Source organism: Pleurodeles waltl, chromosome 5, assembly GCF_031143425.1.
Source record: "Pleurodeles waltl isolate 20211129_DDA chromosome 5, aPleWal1.hap1.20221129, whole genome shotgun sequence".
Lineage (NCBI taxonomy): Eukaryota > Metazoa > Chordata > Amphibia > Caudata > Salamandridae > Pleurodeles > Pleurodeles waltl.
In genome coordinates, this window is record NC_090444.1 from 1,698,845 (window position 1) to 1,719,540 (window position 20,696).

General features: G+C 46.5%; 1 long non-coding RNA gene across 1 annotated transcript; it reads left to right on the forward strand.

The window, feature by feature from the left end:
- Positions 1-8,130: 8,130 nt before the first annotated feature.
- On the forward strand, positions 8,131-18,103 carry LOC138295212 (uncharacterized). The gene is made up of 3 exons (XR_011203538.1): positions 8,131-8,258; positions 9,702-9,836; positions 17,499-18,103. It is a non-coding gene; the product is annotated as an uncharacterized lncRNA (long non-coding RNA).
- Positions 18,104-20,696: the final 2,593 nt, after the last annotated feature.

Consider the following 20,696-nt stretch of genomic DNA (forward strand, 5'->3'; position numbering starts at 1 on the left):
CACATCGCCATTGGCTCCTGAAACCCATAGGGCTCAATGTTATCCAATGCGGCTTTGCACCGCGGTCTTCGACCGCCTACCGCCACGGTGTGCCACGCCAGCGCAATGACCTCACTTCACATTGTCACACTTCACAGGTCAGGCAGCCGCCATTTCAAGGGCCCACATGGCTTAATTCCTACTGTGTCACACATGCCTAGGCCTTGCATCAACACTCATACAAGCCATTCATTCCAGAGAGAAATCTGTACTGTACAAGCTGTAGGAACTTACCTGTGGGTTGATTGACTCTGTGCTCCATGTTGTCCTTCCTAGGCACCGTCCGCTGGGACTTGCGAGGAGACGGAGGAATGTTCCCGTGTACAGACCGCTGGTGGACCTGTCGACAATGGAAGAACGACATGTCATCCTGACCTACAGACTCAACCGTGCCACTATACAGGAACTGTGTGCCCAGCTGGAGCCAGAGCTGATTTCACCCATCCGCCAACCCACAGGGATCCCCCCTCTAGTGCAGGTGCTGTCAGTACTCCATTTTTTGGCTAGTGGATCTTTTCAAACTACAGTGGCCATATCATATGGGACGTCTCAGCCTATGTTTTCAAAGGTATTGTCCAGAGTGTTGTCTGCCCCGATATAATACATGCGGAGCTACATAATTTTCCCTGAGGTGGGTGACTTGCCTACAGTGAAGGGTGATTTCTATGCCCTTGGACACATTCCCAATATCATTGGTGCCATTGATGGTACCCATGTGGCTTTGGTCCCCCCCAAAAGACGATGAACAGGTGTACAGGAACCGAAAGAATTATCATTCGATGAATGTGCAGGTGGTCTGTTTGGCTGACCAGTACATCTCCCATGTAAATGCCAAGTTCCCAGGGTCAGTGCATGACGCGTACGTGATGCGAAATAGCAGCATCCCTTATGTGATGGAACAGCTACAGAGACAGCGTGTGTGGCTAATTGGTGACTCTGGTTACCCCAACCTGCCTTGGCTATTGACCCCAGTGAGGAATCCCAGGACCAGGGCAGAGGAACGGTACAATGAGGCCCATGGGCGTACTAGGAGGGTGATCGAGCGGACCTTCGGCCTCCTGAAGGCCAGATTTAGGTGCCTGCATATGACAGGGGGATCACTGATGTACTCACCAAGGAAGGTGTGTCATATCATCATGGCCTGCTGCATGCTTCACAACCTGGCTTTGCGATGGCAGGTGCCTTTCCTGCAGGAGGATGGTCCAGATGGTGGTGTTGTGGCAGCTGTGGAGCCTGCGGAGAGTGAAGAGGAGGAAGACGAAGAGGACGACACAGACAACAGGGACAGAGTGATAGAGCAGTATTTCCAGTGACACACAGGTAAGAATTTACTCCAGCATTTAAAACTATCTGTAACAGTACAGGCTCTCTACTGTCTGACCTTTCCCCCCAATGTATGGTATCTTAGTTGTGGATTTCCCTTCCTATTTCAGTGATCTGGTCCCCACGGAGTGCCCTCTGGTTTCTTTCCCCATGGACTACCGCTGTGTGACACTGGTATGTTGTCATCACAATGTAACTGGACATTTTTGGTTGGTTATGTCTATTACATTTGCTTTAAAGAAAATAAATTACAGACTCCAGATGGTTTTGGTGCAATAATTGTGTTTATTAAAGTGAAGAAATGGATGAATAGTTCAAGAAGGGTGATGGGTGATGGTGGAGGCATATCCTTGGCAGAGTCCAGACTCTCGTTTGCACAGGTGCATTGTCCATATGCCTGTGGAAGGTGGAGCAGGGGCAGTTCTAGGTTGGACAGGGTGAACAAGTGGGACAGTGGGATGACATCCGGGGGGATCCTTTCCCTGGCGGGGGTCTTGACATCCTACTCTGTCTTCTTCCTGGATCTCAGGCCTTTCTTGCGGGGTGGTTCCTGTTCTGCAGGGGGTGGGGTCCGGGTGGCCCGTAGCTGTTGTGTGGGGGCCTCCTGACCACTAGCGCCGGCGGAGGTGGTGGGCTGTTCTTCGTCCATGCTAGTGGCAGGGGCCCTTTGGGAGGCCACAAGGTCCCGCAATGTGGTAACAATCTGGTTGATTGCCACCACGATTGTACCCATTGCGGAACTGATGGTGCGCAGTTCTTCCCAGAACCCCATGTACTGTTCCTCCTGCAGTGCCTGGATCTCCTGGAACCTGGCCAGGACCGTCGCCATCGTCTCTTGGGAGTGGTGGTAGCCTCCCATGATGGTGGTGAGGGCCTCTTGGACAGTGGGTTCCCTAGGCCTGTCCTCCCTCTGTCGCACAGCAGCCCTCCCAGTTCCCCTTTGTTCCTGGGCCTCTGTCCCCTGGAGGGTGTGCCCACTACCACTGCCCCCAGGTCCCTGTTGTTGTTGGGGTGGTGGGTTACCCTGGGTGCCCTGTAGTGGTAGACACACCGCTGCTTGACCTGTCCTGGAGACAGAGGCATGGGCTCGCTGGGTGGGTGCTGTGCTGGTGTTTCCTGAGGGGGGTAGGTCTGCTGTGGCCTGTGGCTGCCTGAGGGGAACCGACTGCCCAGAGGTCCCCAATGGTCCGGGCTGGTCATCAGGTTCCAGGTCGACAGAGCTGCTGTCATCACTGGGGGCCTGTTCCGGGGGTGGGATGGACATTTCTGGACCCTCCTGACCGGTGTGTTGGCGTTCGGGTCCTGCAGGGGTAAAAGAGTATGGTTATTGGTTCTGTGTGTGCCATGGCGTGCGATTTGTGTGTGCCCTTGTCCCCCAGTGGTGCCATTCCCTTGTGGGAGGAGTTGTGAGGGTGGTTTGTGGAGGGGGGGGGGGTATGTGCAGTGGTCATGCTTAGGTGATGGGTGTCCATGGTTTGTGTTGGCATTCAGGGGTTGGTGTTGGGTTGGGTGGGTTGTGCTGGTGAGACATTAGCAGGGAGGATGTGTGATGTGGGTTTGGGGGTGAGGGTTGGGGTGTGGGTTGGCATGCTGGTGGGTGGGGGGGATGAAGTAGTTGAGATTCGACTTACCAGAGTCCATTCCTCCGGCTACTCCAGCGAGGCCCTCAGGATGCAGGATGTTCAAGACCTCTTGCTCCCATGCTGTGAATTCGGGTGGGGTGGGTGGGGGTCCGCCGCCAGTCTTCTGCACAGCGATATTGTGCTTTGACACCATCGAGCGCACCTTCCCCCGTAGGTCGTTCTAGCGTTTGCGGATGTCCTCCCGATTTCTGGGATGCTGTCCCACAATGTTGACCCTGTCTACGATCCGTTGCCATAGCTCTGCCTTCCTGGCTATTGTGGTGTGCTGCACCTGTGTGCCGAAGAGCTGGGACTCTACCCTTATTATTTCCTCCACCATGACCCTGAGTTCTTGGTCCGAAAACCGGGGGTGCCTTTGGGGTGCCATGGGGTGGTGTGGATGAGGTGTGGGGTGGTGTTTGTGGTGATGAGTGTGGTGGTGTGTGGTGCTTTGTGCGTAGATGTGGTGTGGGTGATGATGTTGGGTTCCTGTGTGTGTTGTGGTTTGCGTTCCCTGTGCTCTCTCTCAGTGTATTGCGCCTTCTCTTGTAATTTCTGTTTGTTGGGGTTTGTGGGTGATGTGGGTGTGTGTTTTATAGTTGATTGGATGTGTGTGAGTGGTGCATGTATGTGTATCAGGTGTGTGTATTTCAAATTGTCCAATGTGGCTGTGTGTTGGTGCTGGGTGTGTATTTTGACCGCGGCGGTGTGTACCGCCAATAGAATACCGCGTTTGAATGACCGCCGCATGGATTCGTGGGTCGTAATGGCATGGGCGTATTTCTGTTGGCGTGACGGTGGAGGTTTGGTCATCTCCAGTTTATCGCTGGCCGCTGATGTGGCGGACTGCAGTGGAGGTCGGATTTTTGGAGGTTTGGCAGTTGTGGGTCAGAATGACCGTGGCGGTTTACCGCGGCCGCGGCGGTATTATGGCGGTCATCTGACCGGCGGTAACTGCCTTTTACCGCCGGTGTCAGAATGACCCCCTAAATGTGTTACCTATTTTCATCTAATTCAAGCCCTTGGGACTGGTGAGTTGGGGTAACCAGGAGAGGGAGCTGGGCAGAGAGAAGGGTGGAGATTTACTGGATCCAGAGGCAGAGAGAGATGAGATTCTACATTGCAGAGATGGAGAGAGACGAAGAAGAGAAAAGCGAATCAGAGACTTGTGAAGTCATGGGCTCAGTGGGACTGGCTCAGGGCCCCATCCTACACAGCCAGCTCTGAGTCTTGCCCATGTGACCTTGATCGATTCTTAAACATAGATTGCTTTCAGTAACAATTCCCTTCAATTCATTTTTATTATGAGTGATGTGTGGGAGTTTATTACAGACATTTTGCAGAGAAATGCTTATTTTTCAATAAGACACAACATCCATAAAAAAGTTCCTTTTAGACCAAAATAGGACTTCTCTTATGAGAACTGGAAGTCGGCGGCAGAGATGATTTCCAATAATAATATTGAGCTGCAGTTTTATTACAACATTGAAAAGAGACATCACTATCCTTGAATATTAGAAAGACACACGTTCAGAATTTGGACTAGTGTGCCTCTGGAGTACTGGTCACCTGCCCAAAGAGGGCCTGGAGAAGCTGAAATTGTATCAATCATTCAAAGCTGTTCTGAGCAGGGCCCCCCAACATTTAAAGTGTCCCTGAGGTGAGGCTGAAAGAGAAGGGGGGGTAGAGGGAGACACAGAAGACAGTAGGACGTACAAGTGAGTTACAGGGAGGTAAACAGAGTAAGTTGGAGAGAGAGGGAATGATAGAAGAAGGAATGAGGGAGGTACAGAAAGAAAGGTGAATAGAGAGGTAGGAAGTGGTGAGCGGGGATAGGTGGCAAGAAGCAGAGAAGGGGGAGGTAGAGAAAGCTGGAGACAGAAAGTAACAGGAGAGAAAGAGAGAGACTAAGAAAGAGGGTGAAAGACAGAGAGAGAGAGAGAGAGAGAGAGAGAGAGAGAGAGAGAGAGAGAGAGAGAGAGAGAGAGAGAGAGAGAGAGAGAGAGAGAGAGAGAGAGAGAGAGAGAGAGAGAGAGAGAGAGAGAGAGAGAGAGAAAGAGAGACTGTCTTGGGACTATGGGCTCCCCATCCCCTCCATCCCTGGAAGGGGCGGGCACTGCGGAGTTGCCACATTCCCACATCCTCCAGCCCCTCCTCTGAGTCTTGGTTCATGAGACAGTATTATTGGCACGTTTGAAAGATTAGGGTGGGTAGCTGTAGTCAGTGCTGGCATTGGAAATAATTTACTCCAGTACCCCATAAACTGGGGGTCAAGGGGTCACAGACGAAAGGAAGTGGAGTCTCAAGAGGTGGAGCTTGAAAAAGCAGAGCCTGGCTCTCAGTTTATGAATATAAAAAAAATCTGCTGGAAAGAAATTGGCAGCAAGGGCAAATGTAACTGTAAATCTAGTCTAGATCAACTAATCTGTCACAGAGAAGCCATTTTGTAAAATATCTTACAGGGTGAACACACCTGCTGCAGACAACTTTGTGTGCCCAGCAATTTCGAGGGAATTATAATATCTGAAAGTTAACTCTGGTGGTTCTTGCAGTTTTGGAAGACTTCTGTGTGTAATCCAATCACTGTTTTGACTCAAGATAGCATAGTGGGTTAATGTGCTTACCAAATAGTACATTCTGTGACGTGCAGATCACAGATCTGTGTATTATGTAGATAGGTGAGTGGGCTACTGCTTTTGACACAGAGATCATTTTACCTCTTCCACTTCATAAGTTGCAGTCCTTCTAATATAGCACAGGGATCAGTGTGCTGGGACCAAGCGGATACAAACTGTAGTTCGGCCCTTACAGCTTTTTGTTTCAATCTGGTGTAAGTTTAACATTGCAAAGAAGTGCTCCTCCATGATTTAACAAAGTATTGTTAGTATAGACAGCCCCAGTCACTGGGTTACATTTTATATCCTGACTTTGTGTTCCTTCAGATCGTTCACTCTTAACATGTCACCTCTACAACACAAAACCCTTGTCACGGTAGAATCACACACGTATGATGTATTCTGTTTGTGCGTGAAGTAAAGTGCTCTGCAACCTTCACTGGGATGAACAGCTCTATAAAAGAACTACATTAAAAATAATCATTAGGTACCATTTAAATCATTTGTTTGTGATTAGTTCATTAGTTATACACCTAGATACGTTTAGCATTCTTAAGGTGCACATCTCTTCCATGGGGGCCTGGGGATGAACAAAGACGAGCGCCTGCCTCCAAGTCATAGTTTCTATAAAGTACTTGTGAAGTGATGAACTATGTGCCTTTTTCTACTATAATATTGGCATCTCGGTGTTAGGCTCCCGATGGCTCACAGACAGGGCAATACTTGAAAAAAGCAGGGCTGGTGGCCCTTTAAATGAGGCCATTGATGCGTCCTAACTGGAAGTTAAAACAAGAAAGTCCATCGCCCCTGCGCGCTGCTACTCCGAACGCAATGCAGAAAGCTTATGGGCATTGCTGAATTGTGTCCTGGTGTCGCAAAATGGCACCAGGACAAATAGTGCATATGACTGCGAAAGAAATAGCTGCCAGAACTGGGACCCAGAGCGATCCTTCTACTTTCCACCACTGGATGTCCTTCCACCACCAACTGATGCCACGTTTATTGGGCTGTTATCTGCAATGCGCACTTTTAATGTTCTTCCATTCCTCATCAGAGTTCAGGTACAAAGGACACATTGCATCAAAAGCACATTTCATGCCTCCCACTGGCATCTGCTGATGTGATGTCCATCTGATGTGGACTGAAGAAAAGGGCGCAGGGAAGCACCAGCTCTATTAGGTTAATGAAAGGTCACAGGGACAGGCTAAAGGATTTTATCGCCCTCTCTAACTCTGATCTATGACTCGCAAGTCTTCACAAGACAAAAGCAGAAGCTAATAAACACTATAAGAATAATTAACATGAAAGAGGGTGAGAGAAAATGGTAAAGAAAAAAGAAGTATAAGGCAAATGGAATGAGAAAGTACATGAAGGAAGGAGAATAGAATGCAAATAAGTAAAAACAAGATGCAAAGGTAGAAGAGAAATAATTAAAAAATGGAAGGAAAATGAAGACAACAGGATGGTATTAAGGGGAGAAGGAAGGACAAGAGGATGATAAAAAAGAAAGGAACAGAAAAGCGTGATAGAATGAGAATAAGGAAATATGTAAAGAAGATAAAATAGGAATAAAAAGAAGAACAGACAGAAAGAATGAGACACAACATGAAAGGACACAGACAGTAAGATGGAAAAAGGAATGAAAGGAAACTGTAAAGAACAAGTATAGAAGAAAGGTGGATAGAAAGGACAGGATAAATGAAGACAAGAAGGTCAAAAGAAGATGAAAAGAAGGAAAGGATGAAAGAAAATCATAAATACTAGTAAATGCAGTTTAGACAAATGTCTTTCCTGATTCCTTTCCTGCTTTAAGATGCATAATTTTGCACCATTTCATGCAAATTTTCATCAGAGGAACAGTTCTCACTGACTTCCAAAAGAAAGGTCATGATAGCTCAATTGGCTCCATCATTTAGTGCCATACAAAGTGGGAGGTATTTTATTGTTCTGGCTACTCCATTACTTGGAGAACATGAAGCACTTAATTTGGTATTTCCTAAACGTTACTAAACTTGCACAAACATTATCAACAGGGGTTTACCCAACAGGAACTGTTACCCATCCTGATCTTCAAACCACAGTTGTGCTGTGGAGGTGCAGATTCTATTCAATCCGACTAACAGACTCACATGTCCACTGCTCAAATTAACTCACATTTCCCTATACTAATCCACCACTAATCTTTTTCGGTTCTGGAGTAGTTAGTGTGCTACTTGCCGAAAAGTGCTTTGACGCCTCGTCAGGGGTAGTAAGCTCTATATAAATACAATTGCAATTACAATACATTTCAAGGTAACTGTGTCCATGCACCAATCATGGACATATAATGCTGTGCCCTGTTATGTGTTGGAAAGGTTGGCACACCTTTCAGGATATCAAACACAAGTACATCCGTCTTCAGCAGACAAGGACGGGGGTGGCGGCTCATTGGACACGTAGTAATTGGAAGAGGCAACAAGGGCTGATTCATACGACAGATTCATCCAACTTCCCAGCATTCATCAGTGTTGCAAAACAAACAGGTAAAGACCTATAAATCTGGTCGCCTCCATCACCTGGAGTTCAGAATCATCTTTGACTGCCAAGATGAAGACAGCCGGCTGTTACCTCCTTGTCCTGGCACTTCTGCTGGGCCCTGTGTTCCAGATATGTGCAGCTGGTGAGTACAGGCTCACTCCTCAGTGTGCCTTCTCTACAATCTGCCCTTCTCTTCACACACCACAGCCCCATCGCTGCTGCCTCGTCTCCTTGTCCTCAGACTTCTGCATGCACTGTCTATCCCTCTTCACTCTCCTCTCAGCACCACCCACCAACGACCCCTTCCAGCTGAAAGCAGACTTCCTGGGCTGCCCCTTCAATCGCCCTAAAGCAGAGACACCTCTTTCTGTCTAATGTGTACTCCTCACTCAGCCTTCATGCTGGTCTTTGCCTGTCTTTTCCCCTTGCAGAGATGTAATGTCTTCACCCATTCCAAACCACTAATTGCTGTGTCTCTGTGCACTCAGTGCTCACTTGTCCTGGCACCTCTGCCCATGGAGTGGGGCTGTGTGTGTTCTGTTAGAGGGCAGCATGATGATACCATGGGTGGAGAATCTTAACTCTAAGACATAGACACATCTAGAAGCAGTGCCTAGAGGTTTGGGAGACAGTGGTGGAGTGTATCTGAAGGTGGATGGATTCAGCCTCCACTTTGCTGCACCCGACAGACGGTGATGGGTCCACGCCTTGTAAACAAAGCCTCTAGACTAGCTGTCAGTCAGCAAAGAGTTCAATATAAGCAGGTGAGTGGTACAGGTTAGGGAACTAAAGAGGTGGAGACAGAGCTTCAAATATAAGGGGTCTTCGCCCCTTATAAGCTGTAGTAGAAGGAATGAACTCTAATGGCTGATGGGGGAAGAAACAATGAGCTCTGACAGTGGGAGAGAGTTTCAAAGACTGATGGAAGAAGAATCTATGAGATTTAACAGTAGGAGCTCTAATGAGTGGGGTGAGGGGTAGAAGGGACGCTGAGCTCTAACAGTGGGAGAGAGCTTTAAGGAGAGATGGAAGCAGTAACAATGAGCACTAAGATTGGGAGAGAACTGTAAAGACTGGTGTCGAAAGAGACCCTGAGGCTAAGTTATTTCTAATAAAAAATCAGAGGAATTCCTATTTCTGGGAATCCTAACTATAACTTGCTACCACTAGGCTAAATATATATATATAATATCTCAATCTATCAAAACAATGTTCTTTCAGGCTTAGAGTGATGCATGAACTCTGGGTAGTTCCCACGTTTAGGTGGAGAGCGGTTCCAGTATAAAGCACCCCACAGCACCAGCAACATTCTAGATGTGCTACGTGAACTAGGTGAAAACGACTGTTTTATCAATAGTAGAGCGTTAGTACATTAGTGAGGGAGTGCAAGCTTCCTTGGGAGGGGGCTGTGTGCGCCTTGACGCTTCCTCACGGCTAGGTGTGCACTGGGATGGTTTTGGTGAACTGGATGATGTCCAGCTCAGCACAAAGGTCTGTGCTCAAGTGTCCTCTCCATTGTAATAGGGGGTTGGATCTGAGTAATGAGGCCAGCAGGCTGACTCGTTCTTACATCTTGTTATTACAGACAAACCCGGGAGCTGTCCTTTCGCAGGAGTGTGCGATCTATTGAGCTTCGACGTGAGGTGCAATGGAGATGAAAGCTGCGGTGGTACCCAGAAATGCTGTAGGAACCTGTGCACCATTCTGTGCCTTGATGCAGGTATGACGTCAATGCACGGGTCTCCTTGGCAACGCCCATCATTTCACATGGAGGGGGGCCCCCTTCCTTCAGGCTGCTTTGGGTCTCAGAGCACCAACAACACAGGAGAGTTTCTTACAATAAGTCTGATACTGAACATACATTCACACCTGTAGGGCTGCAGGGCAAAGGTCACAGTCCATGTTGTTATCATGGTACAGCCTAACCCTCTTTGAGAATAAACTGATTCAAACTTTTACTTCTTAGGGAAAACGAATGAGCTCCTAGGAGGCTCACTCAAGTCTGATTTATAGATTTAACCCCTGGTGCTATGGTTCTGGTGAAATATCTCTATGTATATTAAACGTCTATACATGACATGCAGTAGCCATGGGTTTGGGTCCTTTTTAGTAAAAAAGGTTCCCTCAAACTTTATTGAGATGCAAAAAAAGGGAGATTGTTAGTGCATCAGCAGTGCAAGCTTCCTTTACACACAGAAACGCTCAGGCTTGGCAGCAGCAGTGCGAGCTTCCTTTACACACAGAAAAGCTCAGGCTTGGCAGCAGCAGTGCGAGCTTCCTTTACACACAAAAACGCTCAGGCTTGGCAGCAGCAGTGCGAGCTTCCTTTACACACAGAAACGCTCAGGCTTGGCAGCAGCAGTGCGAGCTTCCTTTACACACAGAAAAGGTCAGGCTTGGCAGCAGCAATGCGAGCTTCCTTTACACACAGAAAAGGTCAGGCTTGGCAGCAGCAGTGCGAGCTCCCTTTACACACAGAAAAAGTCAGGCTTGGCAGCAGCAGTGCGAGCTCCCTTTACACACAGAAAAGGTCAGGCTTGGCAGCAGCAGTGCGAGCTTCCTTTACACACAGAAAATCTCAGACGTGGCAGCAGCAGTGCGAGCTTCCTTTACACACAGAAACGCTCTGACTTGGCAGCAGCAGTGCGAGCTTCCTTTACACACAGAAACGCTCAGGCTTGGCAGCAGCAGTGCAAGCTTCTTTCACACACAGAAACGCTCTGACTTGGCAGCAGCAGTGCGAGCTCCCTTTACACACAGAAAAAGTCAGACTTGGCAGCAGTAGAGCGAGCTTCCTTCACACACAGAAAAACTCGGACTTGGCAGCAGCAGTGCGAGCTTCCTTTACACACAGAAAAGGTCAGGCTTGGCAGCAGCAGTGCGAGCTCCCTTTACACACAGAAAAGCTCGGACTTGGCAGCAGCAGTGCCAGATTCTTTCACACACAGAAAAGCTCGGACTTGGCAGCAGCAGTGCCAGCTTCTTTCACACACAGAAATGGGCCAGAGTTGGCAGCAGCAGCTCGAGCGTAATCCACACATAATGGGACAGAACAAGTAGCAACAGGGATGTTCACACACCCACAACAGGGATGCCTCTGGTAGCAGCAGAGCAAGCTTCTTCCACACACAGACCACGTGCAGCATTGCACATCCACAGACAGTGCAGCAGATAGCACACAGAGACACAGCACACCCATCACACAAACCCACACACCAGATCCAGGTGTAAAACAGTGCAAATCTTCTGTTACACCTTTCTGGTGTTTTGTGGTAATCAATAATATTTAATTATGGTTCAGTCATGTTTGCCATTGATTGATTCACCTATAAATTTGTGTTACATCAACGGATCTGCACCAAATCTGCCACTCTTAGCGCAGTCAAATAAGATCCCGTCATGCAATTCCATGCAGAGGGAAAACAGTCAAAAAGGGGAAAAAAATGTATTTCCCATTTTAGCTCCTACGAGAAGTTTTGCCCGCACCTAGAGCAAAAGCCACCAAACAGATTTACACCAGTCTTAGCAGGGACGGCGAACTTTACTCAGAAAGTGTGCTTTTGTTGATTAGATCCAAATCTGCTCAGTTCCTTTGGAGCTGTTGTGTCTTAAAGAGGTGCAGAATAGGCCTGAAAGGGGTCACACTTTGTATATCTTCTTTATGTCTTGTCAGTTGAAGAATCATTTGTTGATTTGCTTTTAGCTTTGGCACCAGTTGTCATGCATGACATTTCATACACACTTAGTTTGTGGCGCTTACTCTTTGTATTTTCAACTTTGTGCAGCTCCACCGAGGTGGGATGGCAGGTAAAAAATAGGGGGGCTAACAAGTGCTGATTCTCTAGTAAACCTGGCACTGTGTGACACATCTGCACACAATCTGGCAGGTGCCTGCGGGAATGCTTTTCTACTGGTGTGTCATGTGTCACAGTGGTGGCTCCCACTTTACCGTTCCAGGGTCACACCCTCGTTGTGTTCTGGCCTGTTTGTATTACACCAGAATTGAATAATAGCATTATATTTACTCTTGGTGAAAACATTCCATCAATCAAGAGCCTGAGGCAGCCAGTGAGAGTGTGTGATGGATGCTGCAGGCACAGTCAGATACCAGCACCAGGCATCAGAGAGATAATCCAGGAGCTGGCGAAACAACCCCCCCGGCCTGCCCTCAGGGCCCTGGCACACCTCAGCGCCTAACCTCCCCATGCCCTGCTAAAAAGCCGCATCTAAAGGTAGGCATGGGTGCTGAAGCCCTGTGGTGCCCATGGCTCTATGCCAATCAGCCAGTCATCTCACCCATTCCCATTGGTTGGAAAACAGTGGAGTGAAAGTACAGAGACTGAAATCTCAGATCTGTGACTGTGCACGATCATGGTTTCAGTTTCATGCTCCTGCCCTGATAGCAGAAAGAAGCAGAAGGACTCCAAACCTACACAGGCAACAGGGAAAGTACAAAGAAAACTTTTAAAAGCCTTGTGTTTATGCGAGCGTGTGCTTCTGTGAGAGAGTGTATGTATGTGCGAACATGTCTGTGTGTCTGTGTGACTGTGTGACTGAGAGCGTGTCAGTGAAGAAGTGAGTCAGATGGCCTCATTAGGAGTTTGGAGGTCCCACCAGGGGACCAACAAGCTCGCAGGGAGGACGCCACCACCAGGGTGCCCCCGCCCTATTACGAGGTTTTTGCCAGTCTGATTGGCGGAAACCTTGAAATCGAGCATTCCTGCCGGTCAGACCAGCAGGAACAATGCTATGAGATAGCACTCGGCTCCCTTAAAGGAGCCCAGTGCTGTCTCGTAGCACAGAGGGGGCTGACCAGCACCCTCGGAATGCTCCATGTCTGCAAAGCAGACAGTGCACATTCTGACGATGCTGGGCAACGGGGCCCCTGCACTACCCATGCCATGGGCATGGGCCTCCCTGTGGCCCTCGGCCCTTGTTCTCGGCCATCCTTTTCATGGCAAAGTCCCCACCATGAAAAGGATGGCAGAGAAGAAGGTTGTAATCAGCCAGGTGGCACTGAGTTCAGCACTGCCCTGGCTGACTACAACCAAGACCGCCATCACCCCGTCGGGATCTGTGATCCTGGTGGGGATGGCGGTCTTTAGGCAGGTCTGCCCGCTTAACTTGTAATGTGGTTTTCGGACCACCACTGCAACAGTGGTCCAACCATCACCTCTAGGCTGCCGGTCCTAGGACCGCCAGCCTCGTAATGAGGCCGAGAGTGAGTGGGAATGAGAGACAGAAGAGTGAGTAAAAGTGATGATGGATGAGAGTGAGGGAGAATGACAGTGAGTGTCAAAGCGAGTGATAATGAGTGAGACTGAGAATGAGACTGAGTAAGAGTGGATGAGTCAGTGAGTGAGACTAACAAAGAGTTAGAATGAGTGACTAAGTGAGCCTGAGTGTGCCAGAGTGAGACTGAGTGAGAATGAGTGAGTCTGAGCGAGTAAGAGTGAGATTGACTGAATCACAATGTGCAAATCTGTGTCAAACTGAGTGAGACTAAGCAAGAATGAGTAACTCACAGTGAGACTGGGTTAGCCTAATTGAGTTAAAGTGGGAATCAGTGAATGAGTAAATCAGAATGAGTGACCCTGAGTAGGACTGAGTGAGATTTAATAAGTGAGAATGATTGAGACTGAGTGACAATAAATGAGACTGAGTGAGATTGAGCCAGAATGAGTCAGAATGAGTTAGACTCAGTGAGTCTGAGTGAGTTAGGGTGAGATTGAGTGAGTCATAATGAGTGAAAATGAGTTGGACTTAGTGCGACTGAGTGAGCATGAATGAATCAGAATGAGTGAAAATGAACAAGACTGAGTGAGATTAGGTGAGATAGAGTGAGACTAGGCGAGTCACTGGGACAGGCTCAGTCAGAGTAGGTAAAAGTAAGTGAAAGTGCGAATGAGAGTACGTGAATGAATGAATGAAGCTGAGGGGGAATGAGTGATAGAGTAAGACTGAATGCCACTGAGTGTGAGCAAACACCCCACACCCTCTGGGAAGCAGTCATGGTCGCTCACTAGAATCTGAACCAAGGATTACGCCCACTACTTTGAAATGTCACCTCATCAAAGGGAGGGGAAGAGTTAAATACTGTCACTAAAGTTTTGATTTGCTGTTTACTTTGGAGCTGTTTGATGAATCTGCATCAAAGGTGGCAAGCAGTCAGCGAGAAGCACCAGGACCGGTGTGTCGGGTTTTGTGCAGATCTAATGACAGTATAGTAAAAGGAAGGGAGTCAGCAATGTTTTCATTTACTAGTATCTTTGGCCCTGTCTCATGGATTGACACTAAATGTGGCAGTGACTTGGTGTGTCTAGCCTACTTCTGATTCTCTCACTTTCTTGCTGGCCCGTGATGGGAGTAAGAGGAAAGACCTTCAGCGGGGAGGGATGGCAAAATAATAATTTGCTATTACATTTGTTAGTGTTTGAAGAACCCACTCAAATTTGGTAAATGTTTAGGAGGATGAGCTTCCTGTTGGTTAATTGAAATTCTGAGCTGCTGATCTGTCTAACAGAGGCAAGGGTACGTGGGGGTGATTAAAGTTTCATTCACTAATATGAATTGGGGTACATATTGTATTGCACACCGTAACTAGCAAATGCAGGGCTCTTCCAGTTTTGTGTTCAATGAACCAGAACTGATTTCTAACTGAGTTATTTTCATGATATAAATAAACACATAAATACACTGTAGGGCAGCAGTATGAACATCTGTTGAGTACCTTCTGCAGGGTTTGTAGACCTGAAACAAGGACCTAGTACCTAATGGAAGGTCCAGCACAAGCCCATGTAGATTGCCCTGGAGTGGTAGTCCCTAGCTGTGAAGCCTGCCATGGGCTTGCAAACCATACAACTGGATTCACAAACCCCACTTAAAATGTCATAAAACAAGGCCAGTCCAGAGGTCATGCTCTGCAGCCAACCCCCATGTGCACAGCCAAAGGCTGTGTTCAGTGAGCACTGCATCCCGCAGTGGTTGGGCGTAGGTCAGTGAAACCCTCTGTGCACAAATGCAATACATAATCCACAACACGCATGCAAACCATAACTCACACACCAAATGCAATGCTTATGATCTCACAATGGGGACTATTCACAAAGGTAACTTACACGAGTATTTTACATGTGTAATGTATTCTTACCCTTTTGAGTAAATTTACTCCTTCTAGTTATTCAGAAAATTCAAATATAAATACTACTTTAAGTTATTCAGAAAGCCAAATATATATGATTCAAAAGTGTAGTCTCACACTTCTTCCGTCTTGGAAACAATGAGGGAAGTGAAGTGTACACGTGTGAGTTCCTACTGCCAAAAAGACCTGGTAGTAAGTCCAGAACCACACATGCCCAACCACTGGTATTGCAGCATCCTCCCATAGAAAGCAATAGAGGTTGGGTACTAAAATAACATCCAATAGGAAATAATTTAAATTAAAATAAATAATTTAAAACAGTTCAAAATATGAATAGAGATATTTTAGTGTTAAACAACCTAAAAATAAAACAGTAATTATTTAATCATAAAATATTTTAACAACCTTTTTTACATTTATAAATTAATGTAACATTTCTTTTACTAAAAGATAAATGACAGAAATAATTCTATACATCACTTTTATTAAATTTTGTTTTCTAAGAAATTATTTTTTTTTAGCTTAATTGAGATAGTTTTAAAGTAAACTTGAGGAAAATATTTTTATTTAATTATATATTTAAATACTTAATTTAAGACCTTATAAAAAATTGATAGTGTGGTGCCTTTTTCTGCTCTATATTAAAAAAATTATATATACTTCACATTATAATTGAACATAAACATATTTTTACTAATTTAATATAAAGGTCAATAAACAATTTCACTTTTTCCTATCCACGTTAACTGAGGATTCTCCTTATGGCAAAGTATAAGAAAAGGAAGTACATTTGATTTAAATAACTGCCACCCACGTTTTTGGTGCAGCTCCAGTTTTCTGCTTCTCTTTCAAGACTTCTGAGGTCTCTGAAGTTTTCAAAATCCATCAACAACTAAACACCTACCTGTTCAAACTCTATCTTGCCCTACAATCCAAGATCACTTGACTCTTTCCTTTTCTCCTTTCTTTGCCCTCCAGTTGATTTTGCGCCCATTTCCGCCCCTCCAGCGTAACACCCATTCATCCTGGGTGTTTCTGCTCTTCTCTTGATGCTGAATTCAAAATAAGTCCTAACATATTTCCCTCCCACATTATTGTAAAGAGATCCTTTTTCCACTACAACAGAGATCCAGATGCGTACAGTGGCAGAATGGGGGTGGCAAGGCGGGGGGGTGAAAAGAAAGAACACTTACCTGTGTACGGCTGCCGTCTCTCCTCCATCCTCTTCTCTTCCTGACTCCCGGCAGCACAGACGCGCAGAGACTCCCAGACTCACCTAAGCCAATCACAACGCTGCTGTCACCAGCACGACAGCAGCATCGTGATCGGTCTGAGCGGCCTGGTTTGGCGCTCAGACAGGGAGTGGGAGCCTGTGCACATTCTCAGGCAAATCGTCATGCGCGCTTATGGTGCACATACAACTCCTTCCTGTGACACAGCCCAGCCCTGTCCCGCCCTAACCTGACTTTGCACTGAAAAATAAAATAATACCATTGTGTTATTATAATGGTATTTTTGCTCAGAGCAGTGGGGCGACGCTGCTCTGCCTTAGAGGAGCCTCAGCTGGATTCATAGTCTCTGCTCCTTGTGTAAAGCGCACTGACACCGATTTTAATTAGAGCGGTCTACATAAAAAGCTGTAGTTCATAAATAAATAGCAGTAATCTCCATCACACAAGTCCTACCTACTCTTTCTCATCGTGGTTCTTGTGAGTGAGGGTGATGAGTGAGAGGGGTGGTAATGTACATCTCTGCTGTGGTTTTTACCAAGAATAAGTGCATTTCAAGAGAGTGCAGAGTGTGTAAACATATTTCCAGTAGGTGGTGACTGAAAGAATGTCAGTAGGTTTGGTCTCCCTGATCCTTCCCTCTCCAGGGACTCCTCATATTTTTCTTGGGCTCAAAAGGATGCACAGGTGGGCACTGTGGTCCAGTGAACACTCTTCTTTACTGAAGACCAACACTGACTTGGATCTGGGACATACTTTTGAGACAGCTTTGTGCCTTCTAGAGGCATCTCACTTGTTTCTCTACATGCGAATGATTGACACCAAGGTTGCATTCAGTGTATAATGTTGCTTGATTCAGTGTATAATATTGCTTGATCCATCCTGCTCTACAGTTTTCTCGGTGTAGCAATGTGTTTTTTAGAACCTCCAGTACATATATATATTGTAAGAGTGAAAAGTGCTTAATTGTTACAATGGAGGATTGTTAGCTTGATTGTCTATATCTTTACAGTTCTCTAACTCTCCACCTCCCACGGACGAGGTCTGTCGAGGCCTAATGCCTGCTCAGCCGCTTACGCTTGGACGCACCAGACAGACCTGGTTCTTCTCTGACCAGCATCACGAAACCTTTCCAGAGACCACTGAAAGAAGAACCCTTCGGATGAGGGAAGGATGTGCTTCGCTTACACCCCTGCATCTTGCTGATAATACCCCCTTTACTCATATTAGACAGCCTTGAGAGCACAAAGCATTCAGTAACTCCTTGTACATTGCAGAATACTTGTGACAGGATAAGATCTATCCCTGGTCTTCTGAAGACATCTTTACACGGCCCATATCTGACAATGACTTCTAGCTCGCGAGGCAGTGGGGACATCTGCTCGTCATCAGGGCTGTTAGGAGAGTCTGCAGAGCCACACAAAGTCACAAGCAGCTAGATTTAAAAACAGCTGTTGGTGTTGCCCTCCCTTCTGGCTCCCTTCTCTGTATAATCTCGCCTTGTACACTGAGTTACTGTTTCAGAGGAAGGGGAGAATGCCATGCTTGTTGTTCTGTAATTGATTAAACATATGATTGAACTTCAAATAAGCAATAAAATCTGAATGCATGAACTTAGTAGGGTGTTGTTCCTATTTGCACTGCACAGAGTTTGTATTATTGTCCATCACAACCCCTGTGGGAGCCGACAGCCTTTCCTTTATTTTTTGCTCGGGCTCATTGAACCATCAACGTAAGTAAATACAACATATATGCATTAATTTAAAAGTATAAAATCTAGATAACATTCTTCAGCTAAACACATTCTTTTGCTTCATAAATGCTAAAAATACAATACAATCACCAAAGTCATCGTGTTCACAACATAAAAAGTCTACAGCCTTTGGGTTCCATCTAACATCAGAGCTTGATTAATTTCAGACTTGTACACTATGCCTTCTATGAAAACTTGGATACAGTAAACCCTATGCAAGTACGAGCATCTGGTTTGCAAATCATTCTCATTAGCTTTATTTTGGTGAGTTCACACCATAAACATGAATATACAAAATTTAAAAATATCTCGATAAATATTCAATACCATACAAAATGTTGTAAAAGAATTATTTTTAAATGTGATTAACAGAAATGACAAAAGTATGGATGGGAAAAAATAAAAAAGAATCTAGGCATTCAAGCAAATGAAACAAATCGACTGCAAAACATGGTGAAATAAATCATAAACAATTTGCAAAGCAATGGGTATGGCATATGTGAGAGTTAGAGATATTGGCATTGTAAATGACAATGACTTTTACCTATATGTTTTGGTTTGGAGTGGAGTGGGTGTGTGTGAGGAGCCACAGCAACCTTCCCAGGCCTGTCGCTGCAGGAAAGAGGACACAACAAGGCTGCCATCTTGGGAGTGTTCTTGCCTCATTCCCACAGACTGGCTCTGATACCCTAGCGATGCAACCCTTTCTAATGTGTTTACCTAAACTTTTATAGCACCAAACAAGCCACAGCACAATGTGGCATTTTTGTTGCATTTAACTCGGAGAATGAGGGGTAAAAAGAGTTAGGAGCAAAGAAAAGGGGGCAGCCATATATTTCTGTGTGTAAAACTTTTAAAGGAATAAATCCTCTACTTTGGCAATACCAGTCTAACTTTTAAAAACATTGACTAGATACAAAGACAATAACAGAAGAGGCAGCTTAACTGCAAATGAATTATAGCGATTTTGTTAAAAATGGCACCCGCTTTGCAGCTCTATGAAAGGGCAGAACCTGTATTACCAAGCGCTATACTAAAAAAAGAGTTATTTCCAGACTGTCCCAACATGCACCGGACAAAGAAATCTAGGGGAGAGGATGTGGGTTATGGGTCAGAGCTGCCGGGAACATGGTTTGAGTCTTGTGACCAGTTCAACATCCTGTGATTCTGGGCAAGTCACTTAGGGGGTCATTTTGAGTTTGGCAGGCGGAAAGGCCCTCCTGCCAAACTCCTGCGGTCAGGTAGCCACCAGCACGGCTGCCTTTCCGTGGGCACCATTATAAGTTCCCTGCTGCGTCAGCAGGTGGAGAGGTTGTTTCTGCCTGCTTGGCCAGTGGGGAACAGCCCACAACGTTGACACAGGCTCATAATTGAGCCTGCAGCAATGTTGCGGTTTGTAGGGTGCAACAGCACCCATTGTGCTTTTCACTGTCTGCATAGCAGACAGTACAAAGCACAACAGGGCTGTCCATGGGAGACCCTGCACTGCCCATGCCATGTGCATGGACAGTGCAGGGGCCCCCATGGAGCCCCTGCATCCCGTCTCTGCCAGCTTTTACATGGCGGTGCAACTGCCATAAAAGCTGCCAGAGAGAGGGGGTCTTAATCCCTAGGGCAGCGCTGCTTGCAGTGCTGCTCTGGCGGATTAGGACCACCAGCACCACCAGTCCCTCCAGTGAAGGGAAACTGGCGGTGCTGGCGGTCCGACTGGGGCTGAAACACCACGGTCATAATGCAGCGGTCTGACCACCGCCAAAGTGGTCAGACCACTTCCTTGGAGGCAGTCAGACCTCCAGTGCGGCCCTGGCGGTCAGAAGACCACCAGGGTCGTAATCAGGGCCTTAATCTCCCCTTTCTACCAAAAATGAATGTGTTCTTGTGTAATGTAACCAGTGGCCATGTAAAGCGCTACAATACCTTTCTATTGAGTTCATGCTAAATCAACTCTATTTGAAGAAGCCCAATTTACATTCAAAGACTAGCTGTTTTTTGCTATCAAGCTTGAAGCCGTGAAGTGCTTGGGTCTGGAGTCACAACCCCTTTTCTACCATTTTGGAGACAACACCTTCACCATCTTCAGGCCTATGTGCTTGGTTGGTGACTCTCCGGAGGTTATGAAGAGCACGTGCTGTTGCATAGTGTTAAGCTCTATTCAAGTCAGTTGGTTAATGCACCCACTGCAGAGGTCTTGACAGAACAACAATGTCACTGGTTACAATCCTGACATAACTTTTTCACTTCTTCATCTCTGCAAGGTCAATGCAAATGAATGATAGCGATTTTGTTAAGAATCACATCTGCCCTGCAGTGGTATGAAAATGGCAGAACATTTATTACCAAGCGCTATAAACAAAAAAAAGTTATTCCCAGACTGCCCCAACACACACCAGACGAAGTAAAGAACCCTAGGGGCGAGGATGTGGTGTAAGGGATAGAGTTGCCGACTTTAGAGCTGGG